The following is a 10240-nucleotide window of genomic DNA, read 5'->3' as shown; positions in this document are numbered from 1 at the left end:
AAATATGAATTCTGAAAAAATAGGTGTTGCTCTTTATTTCATGATAGTTCCAAAAAATCTTGAATTGGATCAGGAATGTCAGAGATGACACAGTTGCACACAAGGGGAATAATTTCGTGTTTGATCTTCTGTCGTTTCTTGCCGAGAAAGTCGCCTAACAGTCGACTTCTTTCTTTCTTTGTTTTTAAGAGGCTTTAAACTTTGCAGTTCATTCGCCTCTAAACTGTCGACTTAGTGTCAAACAAAACTTAGTGTTCAAGTTTCATCGTTACTCTATCGATTGATTTTCAACGTAATTTGCGGTCGAACAAGTTTCAACTCTCTTAGTCACCGACAACAATCACAAACATCTCGATTTCAATTTTCCTGTGGCTTTTGTGCCAACCAAAGCGATTAGACGCGTTAACGCTGTTGTTGTGAGTGCCACAATGCATCGAAAACCGCATTCGAGATACACGAGATGAAGTCGCGACAATTCCGTCGTATTCCATTGCTAACGAATATCTAGTTTCCGCGACGTTTTTTCAATTGCGTATCAAATAATGTCTGTGTTATTTTTTTCTTGATATTGGATTGAACTGGTTTTGTGATGATAAGTCTCGGTGTCTCTTCGAATCACGAAGTGAGATTTGATTCATTCTGCGAGAATTTTTAATTTATTATATTTCTCGATTTAGCGATACAAAGTATTTAAAGTACATCAGTTGAGATATGGAATACCTTTCAACAACTTAATAATTCTAATAGCACTGAGTTGGACCTTTGGATAAGCTATTTATCATTTGAAGGAAAATTTACAAAAAAAAAAACCTTCGATTATTGCGAAAGGGTTAGGGGACAGTATGAGGAAAAATAAAATTTGTTATCCTAATATCACAGTTTTACTGCGCCAGCCGCTGCAACAGTGGATTTGCTGAGGTAGTGCATCCAGTCCAAAATTTAGGAAGTATTCGCTGAAACCATTTGTCGAGTTCTTCCATATCTGCAATCCTGTGGACGTCCTCGGTTGGATGGAATGGGTTCAAATTCAACATCATTTTTAGGAGCCGGTTTTGCTTCACTTGTAGCTTCTTCCTGTGCGAAGCAGCACAGTCATGCCAGGCAGGAAATCCATACGTCATTGAAGGTTTGAACACCGTTTTGTACAGCAGTAACTTCGAGCGTTTGTCGAGACGCGAGCGCCTTTTTATGAGCGGGTAAAGGGTTCTTGTGAGCTTGTCGCATTTGCTCAGGGTGTCCTTTATATGGATAGCAAAATTCAACTTCCGATCCAAGGTAAGACCTAGATACTTCACGTTATCCGACCATGGAACTTGTTGTCCACATGCGGTGATCTGACTGAGAGGCAGGTTCCGTGGGCTTCGTTTCCGCGTGAAGAATATTGCTTGAGATTTATTAGCGTTGATTTTGATTTTCCATCGCTTTTGATAGTCTTCAATAGCTTTTTGAGCCGTTTGCAGTTTGGTGACAACTACCACTGGGTCTGAGTCCGACGCAATGAACCCGGTGTCGTCGGCGAACAGAAAATACTGAACATCATCAAGCATCACAAGGTCGGCTGTGAAGATGTTGTACAGTGTGGGGCTAAGAACAGCCCCTTGTGGAACTCCGAAGGGCACGGTTTTTGATTCTGATGATTGGCCGTTAACCACAACATGGAATGAGCGGTTCATCAGAAAGGAACGGATGATTTTTAGAATAAACAAGGGAAAGTTTCCTTGAAGCATCTTATGCAAGATTGCGTCCTGCCAAACGGAGTCGTATGCCTTCTCAACATCTAAGAGGACCATTCCCGAAGATCTGCCATGTGCGCGGTTGCTTCGAGCCTCCCTTACTAGTCTAACCAGTTGATGATTTGTCGAGTGCCCTCTCTTGAAGCCAAACTGCTCATCAGGGATAATTCGTGCATTTTCCAGGTGTAGTTCAATACGAGTTAGGATTATCCGCTCGAGTAGTTTGCTGAGCGTAGGCAATAAGCTTATCGGCCTGTAGTTCGATGGATTCGTTGGATCCTTGTTTGGCTTTGGGATAGCAATGACCACCGCATGTCTCCAACAGGAAGGGAAGTATCCTAATCGAATACACGCGGAAAAGATTTTGGCAAGGAACACGTGAGCCTTTCGAGGTAGTTTCTTCAACATACAGTTACGGATGAGGTCCTGTCCAGGCGACTTCCTGGATTTTAGTTTTTTGATAGTCCCGACAACTTCCTTCGGGCGAATAAGCCAAGAATGTGCGTCGGTAAGGTTGGCCTGCTCTATGCGGCTAATCGAGTCGTTTACCACTGCAACAGTGTCAGCATCATCTGTCATTTGATTGCTGTGCGCCTGAGCAAAACTCGTTGCCAGTAATTTCGCTTTCTCGGATGAGGATGCTACTATCGTTTCACCTTGACGTAAAGGTGGGCTACATTTAGAAGATTTACGCATCGCCCTGGAAATTTTCCAAAGCATATCGCGATCACCTTCCATTGTTTGCAGTGTTTCCTCAAACTTGTTGAAACGGGCTTCATCGCATTCTGCCCGGATTCTACTGTTTAAAGCTGACATTATGTCCTGGTAGATAGGGTCTCTTCTTCTGTACCACTGCCGTCGGCGCTTGTTACGTAGTGCAATCAACCGTCGAGTATGGTCGGGAATCGTCGCTGTCTGATAGATGCGTTGCTGCGTTTCCGGAACTGACACAGCTTCTGCCTCCAATATAGCAGTCGTCAGGAGTTCAATTGCACCGTCAATATCGGTGCCGTTTTCCAGCGTGGCGAGGTTCGGGTTCAGCAGGTCTATATTTAGGTTTACCTCCTGCTGAAAACGGGACCAGTCAGCACGTGCATAGCAGCGAAATTTTGGTACTGACTCTTCGGTTTGAGCTGTTAAGCTAATGTTGAACGCTACTGGGAGATGATCCGATGATAGCTCGTTTAGCGTGACTGGTTTCGTCATATCTAGCAGGTTATTTGACAGAACCAAGTCCAACGTCGAAGGGCGCCCACGACCGTAGGGACAGAATGTAAATGAATCTGGAAAATGAATGAAAAAGTTTCGATTGGCTGCTTCCTGAAACAGTACCGTTCCAGCTTTGTTGGCTCTAGAGCAGTTCCAGTAACGATGGCGTGCATTCAGGTCGCCCACCACGAAGAAAGGTGCAGTCCTTCTGGTGATGGTGGAAATATCTCGACGAAATTGAGTCCAAGTCGAGCATCGTCTCTCACCGGGAAAGTAAGCGGCCAACAAGTGTAGCTCTCCATCCGCAGTGTGGATCGAAATGCCTACAGTTTCAATTACCTTCGATGAAATATTGAGCTCAGTGAATTTTATCCCTTTGCGAACGGCAATCAGCACTCCCCCTCCTCGTTCTGCATCATTCGGAGTACGGTCAAAACGAACACAAGAAAACTTGGGGTGAATAAATGAATGCTTATTCTGCAACCAAGTTTCTGTTACAATTCCTACATCCACACTGTGTCGTTCTAAAAAATCAAAAAATTCTAACTTTTTGTTGAACACGGATCTTCCGTTCCAGTTTATCACATGTAAGCTGTCTACATTAGGCATTGTAGACATACTTGATCATTAGCTCCGAAATGGCTAAATATTGCTGCTGCTTGTTCTGGCAGTTCGATAACCGAGCAAACAGTTCTCGGGCTAGAGCTAGAAATTCTGTCATACTGAAAAGTTCTGTATTGCTACTCACTTGCCTGTTCAGAACGGAGGCATACGATCCTGACGAAGGGTGATCTGAGTTTCTGGATGGAACGTTACTGTTTTGTGTGAAAGTAGTAGCTAACGGGCCGAACATTTATTATGGATTAACTGCTCCGCTATAAATCCCTCGGTTGAGATTCGGTTCGTTCATTTCCAATAATTCACTAGCATGATTTATCCTGCAAACACATCTGTTAATTTTTAACAATCTCCACCATACCGTGAAAAATGTGACCTCATTTAGAGGATGACTATAAACCCCTTATGGCACAATTTTACCAATGAAATGACTCATGGCTGCGCCATATATTAGAGGGTGCCGGGGAAAAGTGAAGGTAAATTAGCTATCTCGTTGACAGCTATTTCCGTATTTTCTCGCTCGCTCTCGCTGTTCATTGTAATTTATTCATGGAATCATTTGGCGACAACGCGGTTTCGTTCGAAGCGTTGAGTAAGCCCTAGCGAGCGGTAATTGGAATGTATAATCGTACATGAATAAATAATGAATAATTCTGCCCAACTTTCACCTCATGCAAAATTCCGGGCACTACGCAGTAGCTGGTACAATTCAACCCTTTCGAAAAACAATTACAATGCCAACGGAGGAACAAGTGGCTGTTCCGAATTTAATGTTATAATGACGATATCAGTTCAGCGATAATGTTATATTTGTAAACAGAGAAGACCGGATGAAATATATCAAATAGAGCACCGATGGCTTTGAAATATTGGGTTGGGGAAAAAGAAAAGTCGTATATTGTCAATATATGGCAACACTTAAACATATCTTGTGTTGCACTTATCGCATCGGGTCATACTATACGGCTATTTAAAGACGACAATCTGTGCTACAAGTGTCGTTTTGACAGTGTTGTGATTGTCCTTTTCAGTCTCAAGTTTTAGCGCGTCAAAGATGGAGTCCACCAAGAAAGAAATTCGCCATATTTTACGTTTTTACTACCTGCGAGGTAAAACTGCAACGAATGCGGCCGAAAAAAATCGTGTAGTTTATGGACCCGATACTGTAACGGTTTGATCGATTTCGTTCTGTTGTAGTGGCCGTCTAAGATACACCCCGTACTGGTAGGCCAATCGTCGTGGAAACCGATAAAATCGTTGAAATCATCCAAGTAGACCGGCATGTGAGCACTCGCTCGATTGGCCAGGAACTGGGTATAGACCATAAAACTGTTTGGAATCATTTGCAGAAGATTGGATTCCAAAAAAAGCTGGATGTATGGGTGCCACACGAGTTGACGCAAAAAAATCTTTTAGACCGGATCAACGCCTGCGATGCACTGATGAAAGGGAACGAACTCGACCCATTTTTGAAGAAGATGGTGACTGGTGATGAAAAGTGGATCACGTACGACAACCTAAAGCGAAAAAAGTCGTGGTCGAAGCGCGGTGAGCCGACCCAAACCATCGCCAAGCCCGGATTGACGGCCAGGAAGGTTTGCTGTGTGTTTGATGGGATTGGAAGGGAATCATCCACTATGAGCTGCTCAACTATGGCCAGACCCTCAACTCGGTTCTCTACTGTGAGCAGCTTGACCGTTTGAAGCAGGCGATTGACCAGAAGCGGCTAGAAATGAACAATAGGAATGGTGTTGTTTTCCACCAGGACAACACTCGGCCTCACACATCTTTGATGACCCGCCAGAAGCTACGGGAGCTCGGATGGGACGTCCTATTGCACCCACCGTATAGACCGGATCTGGCTTCAAGTGATTATCATCTCTTCCGGTCCATGCAAAACGCTCTTGGTGATACTAAGTTGGCCTCAAAAGAGGCTTGCGAAAACTGGCTGTCTAAGTTTTTTGCAAATAAGGAGGGGGGTTTTGTAGGTGGGGATAACGAAGTTGCCTTCTAAATGGCAACAAGATTACGAACAAAACGGCGCATATTTGACTCTTTTTTTATCCCATTTATTTATTTAAGGCTCATTAGCATTTTAGGTGTAACAGAGCCGAATTTTAGTCGTGTACATGTCACATGGTTATCATATCTATAATTAGCACATTACACAGTTGCCATTCGCCAGTATTCCTTCTATACCATTACATATGGTACATTCACACAGTAGCCATTTAGGCGTAAGGGTATTCTTTCTGTTCTTCCATTATCCAGTTGGACCACCGGACAGCGGAGATAGTTGATTGATCATTGTTGAGTTATTTATAGAACAGTAGCCCGATGTGTCTGGCAGAGCAGGCAGAGCAGTTGTATGGATGAATCGATCTTATTTCGACCGTGGATCGATCTCCATCGCTGATGATTGTTGCGTGGACGTAGCTATTCTGTAACAACACAAAGATGGTCAAAGAGGGCCCTGAGTTTTGAACTCACGATCGATCGCTTACTAAGCGAACGCGCAACCAATGTGGCTACGGAGACCCCCATATTTGACTTGAATTGGATAATTTTAAGTATGTTAAATATAGCGTCAAATTTCGATCAGAAATTTCTTTTCCCCAACCCTATATTTTATAATCAACTGCGAAACACTTACCAAGCAATTACAGAAAACTGTTAACGATGATGAAAACTGTAGAACACGGGAGAAATTTAAATATTTATGAACAGGTAAATTCTACATTCTCACGTTATGCAAACGTCAAACACAAACGATAATGAGTAGTGTTGCCAGATTTTTGCCAATTATGTTAAAATTCAAATGTAGTTCTCATATGAAATGGTTTTAGTGAAACCAAGTGATTACTCTGAAGAAGCAATTGTGATATTAATTTTATAGTTATGTAATCAGTGCAATAAGCATTTCAAGATATTAGAACAAAGTGTCCGAAATATGATTCGGAACGGTATAAGACTGGCATTTAGAACTTTATTGTTGTGTCCAGGCGCGAAACATTCAAAAAACTAGAATTCCAGTGTTTCATAACTATAGAACCAGATGCAAAAGCTCTCACCCCTATACAAAATTAACGTCAATTTCACATGAATTACAATATGTTTCTAATTTGTAGGTTATCTTTAGTTCTCAATCAGTTCAAATAACCCATTCGGGGTGGTTTTGACCAAGCTGGGCCATGTTGTAGTGTGTATCTCGTTCTACGCAAAGAATACTGCTCGTTTAAGCTCTTCAAATCACTCATACTGCTTGTAAGTTGCATCTACTATTGGTCCCATCACTCCTCAGAAGTTCCTGACAGGTTTTTGATTTGGTAATCACGATTTTTTTTATGCAAACACAGAAGTAAATGGTTCTGAAGTACTTCATTGCACTTCTGACTGTGCATTCGTGTTCATGAAAAGCTATTAGAACCGCCGTGATAATTGGGTAATTTGGCATTAATTCATGAAATGTTCATATTTATAAATATTCAATTCATAATAAGTCATGCCATGACTTAATGAATAGGGGCTTCAGATTCTGGACTCGTCAGCTTGTTTACTAGATCAAAACTACATCGAAAACTTATCAGGAGTGGTCGTACGAATAGTAGATGTTGCTTACCAGCTTTTTGTATTAGTGATTTGAAGAACTTAAACGAGCAGTATCCTCTGTGTAGAACGAGATACACACTACAACATGGCACAGCTTGGTCGAAACCACCCCGAATGGGTTATTTGAACTGATTGAGAACTAAAGATAACCTACAAATTAGAAACATATTGTAATTCATGTGAAATTGACGTTAATTTTGTATAGGGGTGAGAGCTTTTCCATCTGGTTCTATAGTTATGAAACACTGGAATTCTAGTTTTTTAAATGTTTCGCGCCTGGGCACAACAATAAAGTTCAAATTGCCAGTCTTATAATTGAAGATAGTTATTGTATTCTACACTATATACTTCAAATCAACCGACTTCCTACATATCTCTGGATACTCAGAAAAAATAAGTGGCTCTATAGTTATGAAACGCAGTGTAATATAGCCCTTTCACTCAATCGGCCATATCGGCAAGTATCCATCATTTTTGGTTATTTAGAGGCATTATCAGCGAACCGGAACTGAAAACATGATTATATTCGTTTTCCACTCGTCAGTTATTTTCACTCATTATCAATATAAGTGGGGGTGTATGTCGTTTCCGGACAATTGGGAGTAGTTTCACTGCAAAAAGTCAGCTGGGTAATGGGGTAATGGGGGACATAACCGAAAAGACGTAGGACTACATCAAGAGCTATCAATTTAAATAACTTATCGAATTACCTAGTAGATTTTTTGTACCTATAAGCAAAATTCCAACGCTCACAAAAACATCATTCCCAAACAAATAATTCACAAATTATATTATTCAATACGGCAACAAAAATCCGAAATCGATTGTGTTGGTGGTAACTATTCCAATGAACACAGCTCTCGCTTTTGGAAATTTCGATATATTGAGAAATGTTCGCGTTATAAGCGTTCGAAATCTTTCTTTTTTTCCTACTTGTTCAGTGCCTAGATTTTCATATTACCCCCTATATCTTCCGGTTGGACGTAGTCCTACGTCAAAAATCGAAGGTCGGCTAAGGACCACCATTTTTGAAGGTGTCGAAGAGAGGAACTTCCGATTTGGCCTCTGTTTTTCCCGTTTTCATCACCCATGAACCACACCGACAAGCGTAAAACATAGTTTAAGAGTTATAGTATTCATTTCAAAGCCGAAGTCGCCAAACAATGAGAATGTTATGTGATGAATTGGCGTAGCAAAAAAGGGGGTCGGTTCAGGGCCATCTTCCCCTATACAATATTGTATAGGGGAAGATGGCCCTGAACCGACCCCCTTTTTTGCATTTTTTGCATGAAAAAAAGAAAAATATGAATTCTGAAAAAATAGGTGTTGCTCTTTATTTCATGATAGTTCCAAAAAATCTTGAATTGGATCAGGAATGTCAGAGATGACACAGTTGCACACAAGGGGAATAATTTCGTGTTTGATCTTCTGTCGTTTCTTGCCGAGAAAGTCGCCTAACAGTCGACTTCTTTCTTTCTTTGTTTTTAAGAGGCTTTAAACTTTGCAGTTCATTCGCCTCTAAACTGTCGACTTAGTGTCAAACAAAACTTAGTGTTCAAGTTTCATCGTTACTCTATCGATTGATTTTCAACGTAATTTGCGGTCGAACAAGTTTCAACTCTCTTAGTCACCGACAACAATCACAAACATCTCGATTTCAATTTTCCTGTGGCTTTTGTGCCAACCAAAGCGATTAGACGCGTTAACGCTGTTGTTGTGAGTGCCACAATGCATCGAAAACCGCATTCGAGATACACGAGATGAAGTCGCGACAATTCCGTCGTATTCCATTGCTAACGAATATCTAGTTTCCGCGACGTTTTTTCAATTGCGTATCAAATAATGTCTGTGTTATTTTTTTCTTGATATTGGATTGAACTGGTTTTGTGATGATAAGTCTCGGTGTCTCTTCGAATCACGAAGTGAGATTTGATTCATTCTGCGAGAATGCATCCGCATTGGGTCATCAAAATCAATTCATCGTAGTTAGGTATCTGCGAAATCAATTCTAATGCGAAAGCAATTTGAATTTAAAAAACGCTCTTTACACATCGATTAATTTGTCCTTTCGTGCTAATTGGTTCAATTTTCTCTTTTCTCTATGCCTTTGCAGGTGACAGTTGTTCAGTCAGAGCTAAAAGCACAAAAAGTGACAACAGATAACAACAATCGAATCACAGCACCCCCGCCCATTATTCTCGCGTTATCCATTGAATCTGTAGTGGCGCTTTTCATCTGCATTCGCTGTTTCCCCATCTGGATGGACATTTAATGTTCGAACAATGTTGGAACCAGCATGCACACATGTATATCTTCCAGCGGTTGTTTGAAGAGCAAATTTATGTTCGACTGCATTTTCAACACCCACCCACGGTTTCCCGAGGCACCCGGAATAGAGAGCAGTGTCTGCAGTGGGGGAACTGAAAACTAAATGATATTGATCACCGAGCTGCGAGCAACAAATCGCGGTGGCTGGAAAAGGGGGACGAGGCGCGAATGAGGTAACCGACAGCGCCAATTGACATGCTGACGTTCGCAAATTTTTAGTGGTGAGTATCAACGGCTTATCTATATGGTACCAAGAGCAGGACAAAACTGGATAGTGAAAGGTTTATCGATGGAGAAGCAAATCATTAATATTTCCAGGCTCTGGGATTATAATACAGGGTTTTCCAACTTTAAATTCCGAAAGTACATTGAAATAAAACACACTTAGAATTCGAATTTCGATGAAACTTTTATTTCAAATTAAAGTTTGGTTTATGCCATTATGTGTGAAATACAACATCATTCAAATGTCCACCTAGGGCTTCCTCGCACACCTTGATCCGGAACAGGTAATTTTCGATGACTTTTCGGCACATATGGGGCGGTATCTCGGTCATAACTTCACGAATGTTGTCTTTCAAATGTTCAATAGTTTACGGAGAGTTGGCATAGACACGGTCTTTCGCATAACCCCACAAAAAATGCTAGCGGATTCAAATCGCATAATCTGGACGGCCAATTGGCATCACCAAAACGCGAAATTATGCGTCCCTCAAATTTCGTTCGCAATATGGCCATGTTCG

General features: G+C 41.4%; 1 protein-coding gene across 7 annotated transcripts in view; it reads left to right on the top strand.

The window, feature by feature from the left end:
* The window catches only part of LOC129765809 (5-hydroxytryptamine receptor-like), a 489787-nt gene that overhangs the window by 235468 nt on the left and 244079 nt on the right, over window positions 1-10240 (top strand). For 4 of the 7 annotated variants that reach the window (XM_055766243.1, XM_055766242.1, XM_055766241.1 and 1 more), the window contains one exon: window positions 9283-9718. The gene's annotated coding sequence lies outside the window, so the exon portion shown is untranslated. Of the gene's footprint in view, window positions 1-9046; window positions 9160-9282; window positions 9719-10240 lie in introns of those variants that run through there. The other 3 variants (XM_055766240.1, XM_055766245.1, XM_055766246.1) reach the window with 1 other exon arrangement.

The sequence above is a fragment of the Toxorhynchites rutilus genome, chromosome 2 (assembly GCF_029784135.1).
Source record: "Toxorhynchites rutilus septentrionalis strain SRP chromosome 2, ASM2978413v1, whole genome shotgun sequence".
In the NCBI taxonomy this organism is placed as follows: domain Eukaryota; kingdom Metazoa; phylum Arthropoda; class Insecta; order Diptera; family Culicidae; genus Toxorhynchites; species Toxorhynchites rutilus.
This window is presented reverse-complemented; position numbering and strand designations above follow the sequence as displayed.